This window comes from Phoenix dactylifera, chromosome 12, assembly GCF_009389715.1.
Source record: "Phoenix dactylifera cultivar Barhee BC4 chromosome 12, palm_55x_up_171113_PBpolish2nd_filt_p, whole genome shotgun sequence".
NCBI lineage: Eukaryota > Viridiplantae > Streptophyta > Magnoliopsida > Arecales > Arecaceae > Phoenix > Phoenix dactylifera.
The window spans coordinates 2,697,983-2,716,186 of NC_052403.1; the positions used below are offsets into that span (position 1 = coordinate 2,697,983).

Below are 18,204 nucleotides of genomic sequence, written 5' to 3' on the forward strand. Positions count from 1 at the left end.
ACGCACCTCTCCCTCCGTAACTGGTCGAACCAACATAGCGTTCTCGGTCATACCAATTTGGGACTCAACCCTCGGGAGCTGGCCCGCAACATAAGACCCACTGTCCTCCGTCCAACGAGATCGAAAGAAATCGAGCAGAATACGGCTGATATCTGAATCGCCCTCCACCCGATGGCCCTGGTCATCCTGCAAGGACCGGATCATATTCCGCTGCCTTCTGATGACCGTAGAGCGGTGAAAGAAACTAGTGTTCCGGTCACCCTCTCTGACCCACTGGATTCTGGATTTCTGTCTCCAGAAGATCTCATGTTGACGCAGGATCGAGTGATGAGCGGCGAGCAGTCCCCGGAGGCTAACCATATCGGCCTCAGGGAGCACACCCACCTGATCTTCTCTTCTTTGAAGGTCAGCAATCGCGGCCTCCACACCTTCCAATTTCCTAAAGATATCACCCACAACCTCACGATTCCACCGCCGCAGCCGTCGCTTAGTCAGTTCCAATTTACGTGAGACCCTCTGCATGGCGTCGCCGCGAACCGGCAGACCCCAAGCTCCTCGAACAATGTCCCAGGATTGAGGGATGGACAGCCAAACCTTCTCGAAGCGGAAGGGGCACTGGTAACTAGAGCCCGCTGCCGTCGAAACCAGCAACGGGCAGTGGTCCGAAGCAATACGGGGTAAATGGCTAACCCTGTAGGAAGGAAATCTAGTGAGCCAGTCAGCAGAAGCAACCGCCCTATCAATCCGCTCCCACACTCTGGCGCAACCAGACTGGTTATTACACCACGTGAATTGCGAGCCGGAAAAACCTAAATCAACTAGGCCATTTCTCGAGATGAAGTCGCGAAACTCCCTCCTGTCCACGGAATCAGTAAACGCCCTCCCTCCACGTTTCTCACTCCTCTCCAAGATACAATTGAAATCACCCACAATCACCGTCGGAAATCCCTGAGCGATCAAGTGGGTAAGCTCATCCCACAGCACCCTCCTGGTCCGATGGTCAGTATTAGCATACACACCGCTCAATATCCATGGAGCACCATTAGGTTCCGAAATAATCATCAGGACCTGTTGGGCACAGTTATGGAAAACATTGACTGTGGCCACACCCCGCTTCCACAAAGCCACAATGCCCCCGGACAACCCCTGGGATTCAACCACATATGACTCCCACTCAACCTCAAACCGCCGTAATACACGATCCAGACCTCTACCACACAGTCGGGTCTCATAGAGGAGGCAGATCTCTGGACTATGGATCTGAACCAACCTCCTGAAAGATGACATAAAAGCTGGCTTAGCCGCCCCTCTACAATTCCATGCAAGAATCCTCATGGGGAGAAGTCCGAGAGGTCGGCCGCAAGCACATCCACCCTCTGGGCCGTAGGGTCCATCGCTGCCTCGTGATGAGGAACATCCCGCAAACCCTCATCCACACTAGGCCCGGACACAACACGCAACACTGCCGCCCGAACCCGCTGAACGACTGTCGAGTGATCCGTAGACCTGCTCACCGCCTCCTCGGAGACACTCGAGTCACCTAGCCCAGGCTCTACAGGTGCAGGCGCATCCCGCATCGGGCAATCTACAACGACTGGAAAATCGCTGGTCATGGTCGGGGTGCCCAAATCGGGCCCGCTCGAGACACCATCCCCTAGTCCCACATCCGCCGCTAGGGAACCTAGAATAGTAGGGATCTCGGACGATGAGGCTACCCCCAAAGCCCGGACACTGAACTGGAACCCAGGCTCACCCGCCAGCTCGGCCCATGGATCGGGCCCAATAGCAGGCCCATCTGTGGACCCCATAGGGCCCACATGGGCTGGGAACAGTGGAAGGCCCCCGCCCATAGGGGCCTTCCCAGAATCCTCCGCACGGGCCCCAGCCAAGCAGGGCCACGCCAAACCCATCGCGCGACGGGCCTGGGAACCCATCGCGCGAAAACGGCCATGCCTCCCGCGGGACTCACGTGCCCCGCGATCTCCCCCGTGGCCCACGCGTCCCACGCCCTGTGGCTGTGGGCGGCCCGCATCAAGCAGCGACCCAGAGTATCTGGACCGTTTCTTGGAACCAAGGGTCAACCCAGTTTCCGAGTCCACTCGTCCCACGAGTGAGTCGCCGGACATGTCGACTCGGGAGTCCTCTTCCTGCCTACCGGGAGCCGGGGCCCCCTCCGCCGGCGGGGAGTGGCGACGGGCCACTTTACTTGGCTTTTGCCAGCCCTCAAGATCCGGCGGGGACACCGGAAGCCTGGGCGAGGCAACCGGCGAGGGCGGCCGAGATGGGGGCGCTCCGACTGAAGGCTCAGTCGTCTTCCCCGGCTGCGGCTGCGGCGGACCTTTCTCCCGCGTCTGCCGCGCACGGGTCGCCACCAACCACGGGCCGTAGATCGGCCCGGGGATCTCCTCCCCCGAAGGGCATCCATCCGCCGGAGCCGGAGCCCCAAATCGGCACCCTGACTCAAGGTGTCCGATCCGACCGCACCGCACGCAAAGGTCCGGTAGACTCTCGAAGACGAACGGCTGCCGGAGGGCCTTCGTCTTCCCGAGTATCCGGATGCCAGGGAAGAGGGGCTCAGAAGCGTCAATCGACACCTTGACCCGCGCAAACCCCATAGCTCGGCGCTCCTCTGTAACTCGGTCCACCGCCAGTGGTCGGCCTGCCTTGGCCGCGATCTCCAGAAGGGTCGACGTCGACCAATACTCTGGAGGGAGCCCAGGCAGCCGAAGCCAAACCGCCACCCTCTGCACCGGATTTTCCCTAGGTAGAAAGTCCGGCGTCCACGGCTCCATGGCTAAGAGCTGCCCCGCCACCACCCAGGGCCCTTCCGATAGGGCGCGATCCCGAACCTCCAACGACCAGAAACGCAGGGCAAAGTGGTCGTCGGCTAAAGACACCGCCACCACCTCCCCTGGTTTCCTCAGTCGGGCGGCCACATCCTTGGCCACCCACTCGACCGGCACCCGCCGACCGAGGCTCCGGCCAACGAGTGCTAACCCTTCCCATTCCCGGCGAGCAGCCTCAATGGGCTCCACCGGGAGCTCAAACACCGACGAGAAGTGGTGGCTCAGGCGAGCCACCTCCGTCTCTGTCAGCCGGTGAGTGACCCATGGAGCCGGCCGCGCCCGGCCAGCGGGGCTCTCCCCTTTCTTTACTAGATTCATACCTTTGCCTTGCGCTACAACCTCCGCCCACGTCCTTGTCGTCGCCGCCGCAGCCGTCTCCGTCGGGTCTTTGCCTTCCGCGGACGACGGCCCCGATGACTGCTCCCCTGCCGGACCCGTCAACCCCTCCATCGGCTCCTTCCCCTTCCTCCTGGCCATGGGAGACCTGCAACACAAAGAGCAAACCGAACGACAAACCCTCCTCACCGCCCAGGCCCGGCCAGCAGCAGCTCACCGACCACCGGCGAAGAGAGCCGTTGGGTTGACAGAGCTTTCTCGCTCCTCAGCACTTTCTCTCTCCTCAGAGCTTCTCACTCTAAAGAGCCGTTAACGTAAACTCGGGAGACCTGTCTTGCCATTTCCACTGAATATCTTTCTACCTTCTTGTTTGTGCAGAAGTTTCTGCTGAACATTGTACAGTCTTTTCTTCTTCCCTATCAGCTTTGTTGCTGTAAAGAATTGAGATTCAATAAATTTTGAATGGCTAGGACTCCCTTTTCATCAAAAAAAAAGCAAGGAAAAATACAACAGATCAACCAAATCAAGAAGACCCAGAAAAATGAAAAAAGTTATAAGAGCTTCTAGGCAAGCTCCTCCGTTTACCATAAAAATCTAATCAGACATAAACATCTAGGTGATTTCCTTTCGAGTAAATGGATGTAATCCCTTAAAATCCTTCTCCATAAGCATAGAAAAATTAGCATGACTAGCAAACGCTATAAGATGGTTGACATTTAAGCTAGCAGGTGTAAAAACTTCGCATATTGAGCTAGTAGAACCTTTTATAGAGTTGTGCGCACTGTACAGACAAAGAAACTTGATGATAAGAGTCCACCATGGTGGTTTTGTTGACAAAATTATCCCACCATATTTATACAATATAGAAAGTAATTATCTTGGCTGATGCAGAGATTATGGAATGAACAGTTGGCTTACTTCCATGCTTCAAAGGCCGGTCACATTGTTTCCCGAGGCAGACCACCCCGGCATGTTGATAGTATTTTTCGCTTGTGGGGTGATGTACTTGCAGATGCATGCTTGAGAGGATTTATTCAATCAAATAGTTCAGGCTCTTAGAATTTGATTGTTTCGAAAAGCCCATCAAATTAGGATTTTCTATTAGGCCATTTCGGGACAAAAGAATCATTTATAACAGGAGCATGAGCTTCAAGAGGGAAAATTGGAGTTATTACGGGGTTAAACCATAAATTATGAGATACAAGATAGATCTTCCAAAGTACAAGACTTTTTTTTTTGAATAAGCCAATTCATTTAGGACTAGCAAGGTAGTGATATGCTGACTCTGTTTTTTAAACATATCCCCACGCTGCTGCACCTATTCATCAAGGTTATGCTTGCACCTGCCCTACGTAGGGCCACCAAAGAGTAGCACTCCGGCAATGGTGAAGGATAGCACCAAGGTTGCATGTCGATCTTTGCCATTCTTCTCATAATGTCTTTCACTTAGTCTACACTAGCAATTTTACTTGCATATCTGTTATGGATAGTAGTGCATATAATTTGATTTTATGTATACAAATATAAAAATTTTAAAAAAATAAAAGGATTTGCTTGAAACTTGAGAAGATTTTTGGGATTGAGAAGATAAAATTATGTAGATATTTCAAATCGCTAATAACTTGGCAACTTTTAGGCTAAATTTGACTAAAGAATAAAATAGGCATAAAACTTGGAATAAACCTTATGCCTGCCAAATAATATTTGAGAAAGAGGCATGCACAACCAAGTAATAGTTATGCCGGTCAAACTACCTTATGATAGCTATAGGTATTCCAAGGGGTAGCTGCCATGAGCTGTTCTTTGGTATAAAGGAAGCATTAATGGCTACTTTTTACAATTTTTATGGATAAACAATTATTATCCAAAAAGTCATTCCAAATAATGGAGCCAACCGAAAAGTTATTACAACGTAACTATTCCTACATGCATAACATTTGCTATTTTACTTTTTTTTCCAATCCAAATGCAATCTTAGGAAATATTTTATTACTATCCATTACAGTTGCAATTAATTAGTTCATAGAGACCCATATGCATTTGATTATAAAATTCTAGGCGTTTGACATGTTTAATGTGAATGTAAATAACTGAAGGGGCCTTTGGTCTTCAAAACCCAGTTTATAAATAATGCTATCGGAAGTATTTAGAGATAAGGAGAAGCAATGAATGTAAAAGGCAAAGAGTTCTTGCCTGCAGAGAGATCATGATGAAGGCAAAGAAAAATAAATTCTTCTTTTATAATTTGATGACTGCCCATACTTAGGGATGGCAATCGGATCGGATCATAAACGGATCGGGATCATATACAGGTCGGGTCAGAAAATCATAAACCTGAACCCAATCTGTTTATTAAACAGGTCAAAAATTACAATCTAAACCTGCCATGTTTAATAAACAAATAACCCGATTCGATCCGTTTAACCTGGTTAATAAATAGGTAACCGTTTGCCCAACCTGATCCGATCTATTTAACATGTTTAGCCTTATTTATCCTAACCCAACCTATTTAACCTATTTACCCAACCCGATCCATTTAATCTGCGTTCAAAACTATTAATATTCAGAATTAATAAAAGTTTCTGTGTTCAAAAAAGAGAAAAGGAAAGAAAGAGGGAACAAATAGAAGAAAAAAGAATCACAGAAAATTTCAAAAAAATAACCGAAAAACAGGGCCTTAGAAGAGCGGTCCGCCCGGTGTTCTTCGCCACTGGCAGGCGGCCCTGGCGTCGTGGAGCTGGAGCAGGCTGCCATCCGGTCCGGACGGAGCTGGGCGGCGAGGGAGCAGCTCAGGTGGCGGCCCGCGGCACGGGCGTCGGAGACGACCCGAAGAAAGGTCTCGACTGAGAAAGGGGAGGTGGTCTGGAGCAGGGTTGGCGAGGAGCGGCGGTCGAGGGCGGCCTGCAGGTCGTGACAGTGGGACTCGAGCCGGCCGAGCTTGCGCTTCAGCCTGGCGAGGGAGTGCTTGAGACGGGAGGACTCGAGGAGGGCTTCGTCTCATTTCCGAGTGGCATGGACTAGCTTTCGGGACAGCTCCGCCGCGGGGAGGCACCACTCGTCGATGGCGGCGGAGGAGGAGGAGGAGGAGTGGGGGCTGCGGCGAGCGAGGGAGAGGAAGAGGGAGTGAAGAAGGCAGGATGGAAAGGCGCTGAGGGAGGAGACATGTTGCTTGAGACCGTTGATGTCGAGGGGGACGACGGAGATCTTCTCCCAGGTGGAGGGCCGGTAGTTGGTGCAGGATACCAAAAGGTCGTCTCCGGCGACCTCGGCGCCGTTGGATCTGGAAGAAGGCTTCTTCGGAGCCGTCGAATTGGAGGAGGAGGAGGAAGGGTGGAGAAGGAGGAGGAGGAGAAGGGCGAGAAGAGGAGGAGAGAGTAGCCATGGGGAGGTGGACTTGAGGTATGGAGGAGAGGAGACTGAGGAGAGGGAGAGGGACACCGGACATTGAGGGAATAGAGGAATAGAGCTCGGCGGCGCCATTTCACAAACCCTAATCCTAAAATCGGGCTGAAAGCGGGCTGAGGAGGGGAGTATATTGCGACATAAACCAACTCCATGGTGGACAGCATTTTTGTTCGAGAAACGGTATACATCTGAAGACAAAACACAGCATTTTTGTTGAACTTTTTTCTTGAGAACTTTTTATTGAAGCTCTATATTGCATTTAACTTAGCTGATACAAAGGCCGCAGCATCACTTGGGATTCATGAAGGCGAATTTGTGCTACTCCATCCATGTTGATGGATCTTATTTTTAGAGAAGGATAGGCCATCAGGTATCGCATGTGCAGAAGCACTTGTGGCCGAGGCAATTGGCACCGGGGCACTTCCCACACTCAGCCCGGCAATCAGCATCTCTCATGCATGCATCTGCTTCGAATCCGGGAGCTGTCGAAATTGCCCGACCTGCATAAAATGAAGACTGACCTTGTTAACTTCCATTACTACAAAACTTTTTTTTTTTTTGCAGAAAAAGATTAGGCAAATCCTGATCTCTTTGACAATTAGTACAAAACATTATCAAGTTTAAACAACATGTGTGTGTGTGTGTGTGTGTGTGTGTGTGTGTGAGTGAGAGAGAGAGAGAGAAAGAGAGAGAGAGAGAGAGAGAGAGACCAGAAGCCATCAACAAGAGAAGTAGTACAAACGAAGCCATGAGGGTGGATTGTTTGGCCATGTTTGCTCCTGTGATGTGAAGTATTGTTTTGTGCCTGCAAAGAGTATCAGGTGGATTTATATAGGACAATTACCTCAGTTCCATTTATGGTGATGAATCTGCAGAGATTGTCCAAATCAGAGATTATCCTTTCCTGGATATCGTTCTTGATACCATATATAGATGTATCTGCAGTGTTGAGTTCTAACTGGAAAAAATTACCGATCTCTCCCTATCTTACCACACTAATTTTCTCTTCCCCCTGAGAAGTCCCATGGGCGTCATAGAAGGCATTAAGGCAGCTGTTTAAGGACTGGTAGTGAAAATCTTCTTCTCTGAGATACTACTCCACTTATTGTGTTTCCTAATTCTCTCCTCGGTCCTTCCATCAAAAAGATAGGGTCCTCGACATGTTAGAAAATTGTGCTGCCGTCCCCATCTTTCTAGTGGTTAAGTTTTGTAATGGTAGAGAGGTAAATGTATTATAAAAACTAGAAGGACGGCCTCTTTATAAATTTTCCACCTGTTGGTCTAGTATGATTCTATGACCACATAGAAATCTATTGCGAGATTTGCTAGCCATGGAAATCTCTTGGAAGATTGAGGGGCTTTAAAGCTAGCTTGAGCGTTTAATTAACTCATCCCAGTCCAACTGGGGTGCAAATGGATCAGGTGGACTCAAGGATATGATGAACCAAATATTGTCCCAACCACATTTGAGAACAAGAGACTCAATACCATAATTAGGTTTCATTCGACCTGACTCCTCACACAACCTCGTATATTATGGACCTACGGTCCAGTTTAAGGCTATGCTCCCAACGAAACACTCGAATTTAGCCCAAGAGGTTGGTACCTCCACTCTGTTAAAAGGAGGTTGTAGGTTTATTTGTTGTTCATGTGCCCTAAACCTTTTGAATTTTTGCAAGATAGTTAGCTAGGAATGCATCCTTATGCATATAAACTGATATTGATAGAAACATTACTACGAAACATACACTTGATTAATCCATTGGCCCATGCAACAATTCTCAGTTAGACTATATATCAAAAAGCAGTCAAAATAAAATAAAAGCTTAGTAGGCTTAGCTATCCCAACATAGCACTTAGCATGAAATTATACTGTGTCATATATCCGCCATTCATATTTTCCCAAAGCCAAATATTTGTGACCTTGTCTATGATGGAAAGCTAAGCTATGCTCTACACCACTTCCGAAAAAAAGGTCTCTTCCTACCCCTCTAAAGCTTGAAAACTCAAGACATACTTAACAGCATGTAATGTCAACTTAGGCAATCTCATTGATAGAGCTTCTGTCCTATCTCCGCTCCCTCCGCACCATTGCCAAATTGGCCAATTCAGATCAAAAATGTCACGCCCCGAATTCGGATCATGACACGGCCGTGCTATTGCCAAGTTAAGCATACAATAACACGCAGCCTCTTTAAAACTTCAATTACTAAACAACTATATTCGTGAAAGTCATTAAATATTCAGGTATTAAAATCCATACATAGCTTCTAAAAACAATATCATCATTTAATATTTTATTATTCCCATAACCCTGAGGCATGTCATGCTCCTTGTTCCTAGCATCTCCTATTCATCTATAAGAACATAAATAAATGGGTGTGAGCTATAAAGCTCAGTAAGTAACAATGCATAATCTTATCAGATCAAGCATAATATTTTTGTATGCCAATGCACTATTTGAAGAATAAACAGTTGTAATAAAGAAAGCATTTTCCAAATCAAACCAGACGTAAACCTTTTTTCTTTATTTCCTGCTTTAAAATCCGTACTCATCATTATTCTTGCTTTGAAATCCATACTTATCATTATTCATACTTTGAAATATGTACTATTATTATTCATGCTTTGAAATCTGTGCTTGTAATAAAGTAAACATTTCATATAATCAAATCTTTGCCATAATCAAACTAGTTATAAAACTATGCCTGTCCATTCATGCAACTTCATAAATATGATTATGCATCATAAAACTTTTGCCATTTATGCAACATAAAACTTTTGCTATTATTCCATACTTTGAAATTCATACTCTCAGATGGTAATGTAGCTATGGCCGCTCTTATTCCCACGGCAAGGCCTTTACCACTGCAGGGTCATCTTCCAGTTACTATTACCCACTGGCGGGGGGGTCATACATAGCGATCTGAGAGTTCTTAAAACATATCATGCTTTTCATAAATCTTTTCTCATAGATCCATTGGAAAGTGAATAATGGCATCATGCTAATAAAACTCATGATCATGCTGAAAACTTTATTTTTCCATGCATCTTTCTACATCATCATAATCATGTGTACATAATATAATAATAATAATGATGGATGCTATGTATCCAAAATCATGTAATCATTTGCTAACACATGCTTGATCCTAATTTTGTGAAAACATAAATAATCATATACAATTTCATAATCGAGTAATCACAAGTATTTGATAAAACATAAGATTACATCATGTACTTTTCCACAATTCTTATACATAATTCCAATTGCATAAATAATACTTTTTCATCTTATAAAACGTGATACATGATCCATAATAAGATTAAGACAGGTTACTTACCTTAATTTGCCCATCAAATGCCAATTCTCCAATACCTAGCAAGATCATTAAATTACATGTCACTTACATATTTAATTTCTATTTATTTATAATCTTAAAGTCATTTACAACCCATCCATAGGACTCAATTTCATTTTCGGGTCCATAGCCCAATTTAATTTATGGTTCAGGCCCATGGCCCAATTCAATTTCTGGTTCCGGTCTAATTTACTTCCTAGTTCGGGTTTGATTTAATTTCTGGCTCAGGTCTGATTCAGCTTCTGGTTCAGGTCTGAGCCAATTCCACTTCTGGTTTAGACCAAATTGCCCTCTGGTTCAGGTCTGGGCCCATTTGCATTCAGGCCCGATGTTTAATTGGGTTCTGGATCAGGCCCTTGGCCTGATTCACTTACTGGGCCCATTTATATTCAGGCCCAGAAACACAATTAGTTAATTTATAATTAAACCTTATTAGTTCTAATTAATTTAAAGGGAGCCTAGTCTCAAACTATATTCAATTTAGTCGCTATATTAAAATTTGAGCTCTTCAAGCCCAGTTAGTTTTGGTTTTAAAAACACTAGGCTTGAATCAGGGCCCAGCCCGGCTTCAGGCTTCTAAAGCCAAGTTTATTTGAAGCCCACTCCGGAATCAGGCCCATTTCGGCCCACAGCCATTTTTTTATTTATTTTTCTTTCTTCTTTTCTTTTCCTTCTTTCCTTCTTTTCTTTTCTTTTTCTTTTCTTTTTTCTTTTCTTTTTCTTTTTCTTTCTTTTTCTTCTCTTCTCCGTTCCCGAAGCTTCCTCCCTCTTCTTTCTTTTCTTCTTCTCTTCCCCTTCTTTCTTCTTCCCTTCCCGATCTCCTCCTCCTCTTCTCGTCTTCTCACATGAAGCGAGGAAGCTAGTGGGAGTGCTCGGAGGGAAACGGGTCCGAGGTCGGGGAAATCGGCAACCAGCCAACATCGCCCGCGGCTCGGCCTGTAGCAGCCGATCCCCCCTTCTTCTTCTTCCATCTTCTCTTCAGAAGGGAGGAGGGCGACTCCCCCTCATGGAAAAAGTCGGTCGCGACCGGCGGCGCCCACGGCCGAACCCGTGGCCGCGCCCGCAGCAGCCGGCCCCCTCTCCATTCTTTGGTGCAAATGGGGGTCGGAACCACCCCCTTGAGAAGAAGGGGCCTCCGTCCCACCGCAACTCCGACCGAAGCCCGCAGAGTCTGCGGTCGGAGCCGGCGGCTCCTCCTTCGTCCCCACTGCGGGTGGGGGAGAGACCCACCCCCACGGCAAGTCGCGACCAAGAAAAACCCGCAGCTGAGTTCACTGCGCTGGATCCACATCTGGGGACCCTAGGTAGGCTCTTCCCCTTCTTTCCCTCTTCTTCTTCTTCATATTCTTCCTATTCTTTTTCTTTTGTTTTCATTCTTTCCCTTTTTCCTGTTTTTGATCTCTTATATTTCGTTCTCTATATCTTGTTGTTTCATGATTAAGCTAGATCTACTTGCATATTACAATGGAAGAAGAAGTCAGGGACTTACCTAGTTCCGGGACAACCCTGTGATGTTCCCTCCGGCGGCTCAGATCCCTACTCTTCAGTTCCTTGTAGCAGGAGAAAAAGGGAGTGAGGGGCAGTGAGGTGAGGAATGAAACATCCGTGAGAAGAGCCCCTGGTTCTTATAGCATTCGGTGGAGAGGAAGAAGAGTGGTGGTGATCGTGGCTGTCAGGCGGTTGTAACTAGGGGTGCAAATGGGTCAGGTCGGGTCGGGTCCTAGGTGACCCTGATCCGACCCGGTTTTTTGTTCGGGTCCCAATTTTGGACCCGGACCCAACCCGGTTGAAGATCGGGTTGGGTCGGGTCGGGTCCGAGTCGGGTTCGGGTCGGGTCCGGGTCTGATTCGGGTCGGGTCCGGGTCCGGGTCCGATCGGGTCCAATTTTTTTATGCTTTTGAAAAAAAATTTGGCCAAATCTAATTTGGTCATATCATAATTATGAGGTGCTGGGCGACCCATGACTTAAAAGACTTTGCAATTGAGCTCCAGTGAGAACAGATGACCCATGACTTACTAACTAAGTCGGTCTACAAGCCAAATTTCATATCACACTATTTTTTATCTATATGACTGATTGGACGGAACTCGGTGTCTCCCAGCTCCCCTCTCACGAGGATAAAAAAAATCCCAGACCTTCTTCCAAAATCCAATTCCATTACAGAAAACTGGCACATGACCCATATTCAGTTGCAGTGTTCCCTCACTTTCTCCCTTCAAAAGTTAAAAGAAACAAAAACCAAAAAACAGAAGGAAAAAAAAAAAGGCAGCTACCGAGACACCAGAGGTCTCAACAGTGTAATAGATCGAGAGAGAATCCTGACGGGCCGACGTTCCTTTGGATTCTGTGAACCTATGCTTGTTGCTAACTTGCTATCCTCCCACACTGACCAACAGTATCACAACCCATGCCAAAAAAAAAAAAAGAAAAAGAAAAAGAAAAGACTTTCTTTTGCTTTTCCTCTCTCTCTCTTCGGGTTCATTCAGGTCGGATCGGGTCCGTTTGGTAAACCCAGACCCGACCCAGAAAATGATTCGGGTCCAATTTTAGGACCCGACCCGAACCCGCGGGTCCCAAAATTCGGATCGGGTGGGTCTACGCGGGTCGGGTCACGGGTCGACCCGACCCATTTGCAGCCTTAGTTGTAACCGCCGAACAGCTGGCGATTACCGCCTCCATCTTCTTCCCGAAAGGCTACTTGGATTTTCAGATGGGCCAGCCACGTTGGGCTTGGCCCATTAGTCCACTATGTGTGGGCTGGTCCTCACAAAAAACATACCAAGGCATTGTTTTAGGTTGTAATTTATGTTATAAAAATATAATTAGGAAGATTAGATGGAGGCATAAATTATGGATCCGCACTAACAAACTCATCCAATTAATATGCGTAATACAAATTGAATTTCCAACTCGTTAGAGGGTATTTGATTAGAGGAAAAAATGTAGGTAATAAATAACTAGTTGAATTTTCGAAATGATTTTTTTTATGACAATGACAAAATTGCCCTCTCAGTTTTTGGTGTGTTTAAAGGATGGATGAGTGCAACATAGTAATTGGAGAGGATAAGTTTCTTATATTCCATGGGATAACTTTGTTCCACCAATATTACGGTTTAGAATTATCCCTTCTCTCTCTTTAACTTTTTGTGCTTAACCAGATAGGCTCCTGAGGTATTTAGCCAGATAGCCCCTCGTTTAAGTAAGGCTGCAAATGGTCGGATCGACCCGAGACCCGACCTGGCCCGACCCGCGTAGATCCGGTCCAATTCGAATTTTAGGATCCGCGGGTCCGGGTTGGGTCCTAAAATTGGACCCGAATTATTTTCTAGGTTGGGTCTGGGTTTACTGAACGAACCCGATCCGATCTGAATGGACCCAAAGAGAGAGAGAGGGGGAAAAGCAAAAGAGAGATTTTGTGTGTGTGTGTGTGTGTATGTGGGTCGTGGCATTATTGGTCTGTCGGGATTCTCTCTCGATCTATTACACTGTGGATACCTCTGGTGTCTCGGTAGCTGGCTTTTTTTTTTTTTTTTTCCCTTCCGTTTTTTGGTTTTTGTTTTTTTTAACTTTTGCATGGAGGCAGCGAGGGAACACTGAATTGAATATGGGTCATGTGCTAGTTTTCTGCAATGGAATTGGATTTTGGAAGGAGGACAATTTATAATAGGAGCATGAGCTTCAAAAGGACAATTTGGAGTTATTATAGGGTTAAACCATAAATTATGAGATACAAGATGGATCTTCCAAAGTACAAGGCTTTTTTTTTTTTGAATAAGCCAATTCTTTTGGGACGATGTGCTGACTCTGTTTTTTAAACATATCCCCACACTGCTGCACCTATTCATCAAGGTTATGCTTGCACCTGCCCTACGTAGGGCCACCAAAGAGTAGCACTCCGGCAATGGTGAAGGATAGCACCAAGGTTGCATGTTGATCTTTGCCATTCTTCTCATAATGTCTTTCACTTAGTCTACACTCTAGCAATTTTACTTGCATATATGTTATGGATAGTAGTGCATATAATTTGATTTTATGTATACAAATATAAAAAATTTAAAAAATAGAAGGATTTGCTTGAAACTTTAGAAGATTTTTGGGATTGAGAAGATAAAATTATGTAGATATTTCAAATCGCTAATAACTTGGCAACTTTTAGGCTAAATTTGACTAAAGAATAAAATAGGCATAAAACTTGGAATAAATAATATTTGAGAAAGAGGCATGCACAACCAAGTAATAGTTATGCCGGCCAAACTACCTTATGATAGCTATAGGTATTCCAAGGGGTAGCTGCCATGAGCTGTTCTTTGGTATAAAGGAAGCATTAATGGCTACTTTTTACAATTTTTATGGATAAACAATTATTATCCAAAAAGTCATTCCAAATAATGGAGGCAACCGAAAAGTTATTACAACGTAACTATTCCTACATGCATAACATTTGCTATTTTAATTTTTTTTCCAATCCAAATGCAATCTTAGGAAATATTTTATTACTATCCATTACAGTTGCAATTAATTAGTTCATAGAGACCCATATGCATTAGATTATAAAATTCTAGGCGTTTGACATGTTTAATGTGAATGTAAATAACTGAAGGGGCCTTTGGTCTTCAAAACCCAGTTTATAAATAATGCTATCGGAAGTATTTAGAGATAAGGAGAAGCAATGAATGTAAAAGGCAAAGAGTTCTTGCCTGCAGAGAGATCATGATGAAGGCAAAAAAAAATAAATTCTTCTTTTATAATTTGATGACTGCCCATACTTAGGGATGGCAATCGGATCATATACAGGTCGGATCAGAAAATCATAAATCTGAACCCAATCTGTTTATCAAACAGGTCAAAAATTACAATCTAAATCTATCATGTTTAATAAACAAATAACCCGATCCGATCCATTTAACATGTTTAATAAATAGGTAACCGTTTGCCCAACCTGATCCGATCTATTTAACATGTTTAGCCTTATTTATCCTGACCCAACCTATTTGCCCAACCCCATCCGTTTAATTTGTGTACAAAACTATTAATATTCAGAATTAATAAAAATTTCTGTGTTCAAAAAAGAAAAAAAAAAGAATGAGGGAACAAATAGAAGAAAAAAAGAATCACAGAAAATTTCAAAAAAATAACCGAAAGACAGGGCCTTAGAAGAGCGGTCCGCCCGGTGTTCTTCGCCACTGGCCGGCGGCCCTGGCGTCGTGGGGCTGGAGCAGAGCTGCCATCCGGTCCGGACGGCGCTGGGCGGCGAGGGAGCAGCTCAGGTGGCGGCCCGCGGCACGGGCGTCGGAGACGACCCGAAGAAAGGTCTCGACTGAGAAAGGGAAGGTGGTTTGGAGCAGGGTTGGCGAGGAGCGGCGGTCGAGGGCGGCCTGCAGGTCGTGACAGTGGGACTCGAGCCGGCCGAGCTTGCGCTTCAGCCTGGCGAGGGAGTGCTTGAGACGGGAGGACTCGAGGAGGGCTTCGTCTCATTTCCGAGTGGCATGGACTAGCTTTCGGGACAGCTCCGCCGCAGGGAGGCACCACTCGTCGATGGCGGCGGAGGAGGAGGAGGAGGAGTGGGGGCTGCGGCGAGCGAGGGAGAGGAAGAGGGAGTGAAGAAGGCAGGATGGAAAGGCGCTGAGGGAGGAGACATGTTGCTTGAGACCGTTGATGTCGAGGGGGACGACGGAGATCTTCTCCCAGGTGGAGGGCCGGTAGTTGGTGCAGGATACCAAAAGGTCGTCTCCGGCGACCTCGGCGCCGTTGGATCTGGAAGAAGGCTTCTTCGGAGCCGTCGAATTGGAGGAGGAGGAGGAAGGGTGGAGAAGGAGGAGGAGGAGGAGGAGGAGAAGGGCGAGAAGAGGAGGAGAGAGTAGCCATGGGGAGGTGGACTTGAGGTATGGAGGAGAGGAGACTGAGGAGAGGGAGAGGGACACCGGACATTGAGGGAATAGAGGAATAGAGCTCGGCGGCGCCATTTCACAAACCCTAATCCTAAAATCGGGCTGAAAGCGGGCTGAGGAGGGGAGTATATTGCGACATAAACCAACTCCATGGTGGACAGCATTTTTGTTCGAGAAACGGTATACATCTGAAGACAAAACACAGCATTTTTGTTGAACTTTTTTCTTGAGAACTTTTTATTGAAGCTCTATATTGCATTTAACTTAGCTGATACAAAGGCCGCAGCATCACTTGGGATTCATGAAGGCGAATTTGTGCTACTCCATCCATGTTGATGGATCTTATTTTTAGAGAAGGATAGGCCATCAGGTATCGCATGTGCAGAAGCACTTGTGGCCGAGGCAATTGGCACCGGGGCACTTCCCACACTCAGCCCGGCAATCAGCATCTCTCATGCATGCATCTGCTTCGAATCCGGGAGCTGTCGAAATTGCCCGACCTGCATAAAATGAAGACTGACCTTGTTAACTTCCATTACTACAAAACTTTTTTTTTTTTTGCAGAAAAAGATTAGGCAAATCCTGATCTCTTTGACAATTAGTACAAAACATTATCAAGTTTAAACAACATGTGTGTGTGTGTGTGTGTGTGTGTGTGTGTGTGAGTGAGAGAGAGAGAGAGAAAGAGAGAGAGAGAGAGAGAGAGAGACCAGAAGCCATCAACAAGAGAAGTAGTACAAACGAAGCCATGAGGGTGGATTGTTTGGCCATGTTTGCTCCTGTGATGTGAAGTATTGTTTTGTGCCTGCAAAGAGTATCAGGTGGATTTATATAGGACAATTACCTCAGTTCCATTTATGGTGATGAATCTGCAGAGATTGTCCAAATCAGAGATTATCCTTTCCTGGATATCGTTCTTGATACCATATATAGATGTATCTGCAGTGTTGAGTTCTAACTGGAAAAAATTACCGATCTCTCCCTATCTTACCACACTAATTTTCTCTTCCCCCTGAGAAGTCCCATGGGCGTCATAGAAGGCATTAAGGCAGCTGTTTAAGGACTGGTAGTGAAAATCTTCTTCTCTGAGATACTACTCCACTTATTGTGTTTCCTAATTCTCTCCTCGGTCCTTCCATCAAAAAGATAGGGTCCTCGACATGTTAGAAAATTGTGCTGCCGTCCCCATCTTTCTAGTGGTTAAGTTTTGTAATGGTAGAGAGGTAAATGTATTATAAAAACTAGAAGGACGGCCTCTTTATAAATTTTCCACCTGTTGGTCTAGTATGATTCTATGACCACATAGAAATCTATTGCGAGATTTGCTAGCCATGGAAATCTCTTGGAAGATTGAGGGGCTTTAAAGCTAGCTTGAGCGTTTAATTAACTCATCCCAGTCCAACTGGGGTGCAAATGGATCAGGTGGACTCAAGGATATGATGAACCAAATATTGTCCCAACCACATTTGAGAACAAGAGACTCAATACCATAATTAGGTTTCATTCGACCTGACTCCTCACACAACCTCGTATATTATGGACCTACGGTCCAGTTTAAGGCTATGCTCCCAACGAAACACTCGAATTTAGCCCAAGAGGTTGGTACCTCCACTCTGTTAAAAGGAGGTTGTAGGTTTATTTGTTGTTCATGTGCCCTACAACCTTTTGAATTTTTGCAAGATAGCTAGGAATGCATCCTTATGCATATAAACTGATATTGATAGAAACATTACTATGCAATTCGAAACATACACTTGATTAATCTATTGGCCCATGCAACAATTCTCAGTTAGACTATATATCAAAAAGCAGTAAAAATAAAATAAAGGCTTAGTAGGCTTAGCTATCCCAACATAGCACTTAGCATGAAATTATACTGTGTCATATATCCGCCATTCATATTTTCCCGAAGCCAAATATTTGTGACCTTGTCTATGATGGAAAGCTAAGCTATGCTCTACACCACTTCCGAAAAAAAGGTCTCTTCCTACCTCTCTAAAGCTTGAAAACTCAAGACATACTCAACAGCATGTAATGTCAACTTAGGCAATCTCATTGATAGAGCTTCTGTCCTATCTCCGCTCCCTCTGCACCATTGCCAAAATTGGCCAATTCAGATCAAAAACATACCAAGGCATTGTTTTAGGTTGTAATTTATGTTATAAAAATATAATTAGGAAGATTAGATGGAGGCATAAATTAGGGATCCGCACTAACAAACTCATCCAATTAATATGCGTAATACAAATTGATTTTCCAACTCGTTAGAGGGTATTTGATTAGAGGAATAAATGTAGGTAATAAATAACTAGTTGAATTTTTGGAATGATTTTTTTATGACAATGACAAAATTGCCCTCTCAGTTT

At 45.5% G+C, this 18,204-nt stretch overlaps 2 long non-coding RNA genes across 2 annotated transcripts; both read right to left on the reverse strand.

Annotated features, from left to right (window-relative positions):
• Window positions 1-6,796: 6,796 nt before the first annotated feature.
• LOC103705074 lies at window positions 6,797-7,400 on the reverse strand. The gene is made up of 2 exons (XR_603728.2): window positions 7,298-7,400; window positions 6,797-7,087 (listed from the first exon to the last, which is right to left on the reverse strand). It is a non-coding gene; the product is annotated as an uncharacterized LOC103705074 (long non-coding RNA).
• Window positions 7,401-16,047: 8,647 nt separating this feature from the next.
• Window positions 16,048-16,651, reverse strand: LOC120112782. The gene is made up of 2 exons (XR_005514436.1): window positions 16,549-16,651; window positions 16,048-16,338 (listed from the first exon to the last, which is right to left on the reverse strand). It is a non-coding gene; the product is annotated as an uncharacterized LOC120112782 (long non-coding RNA).
• Window positions 16,652-18,204: the final 1,553 nt, after the last annotated feature.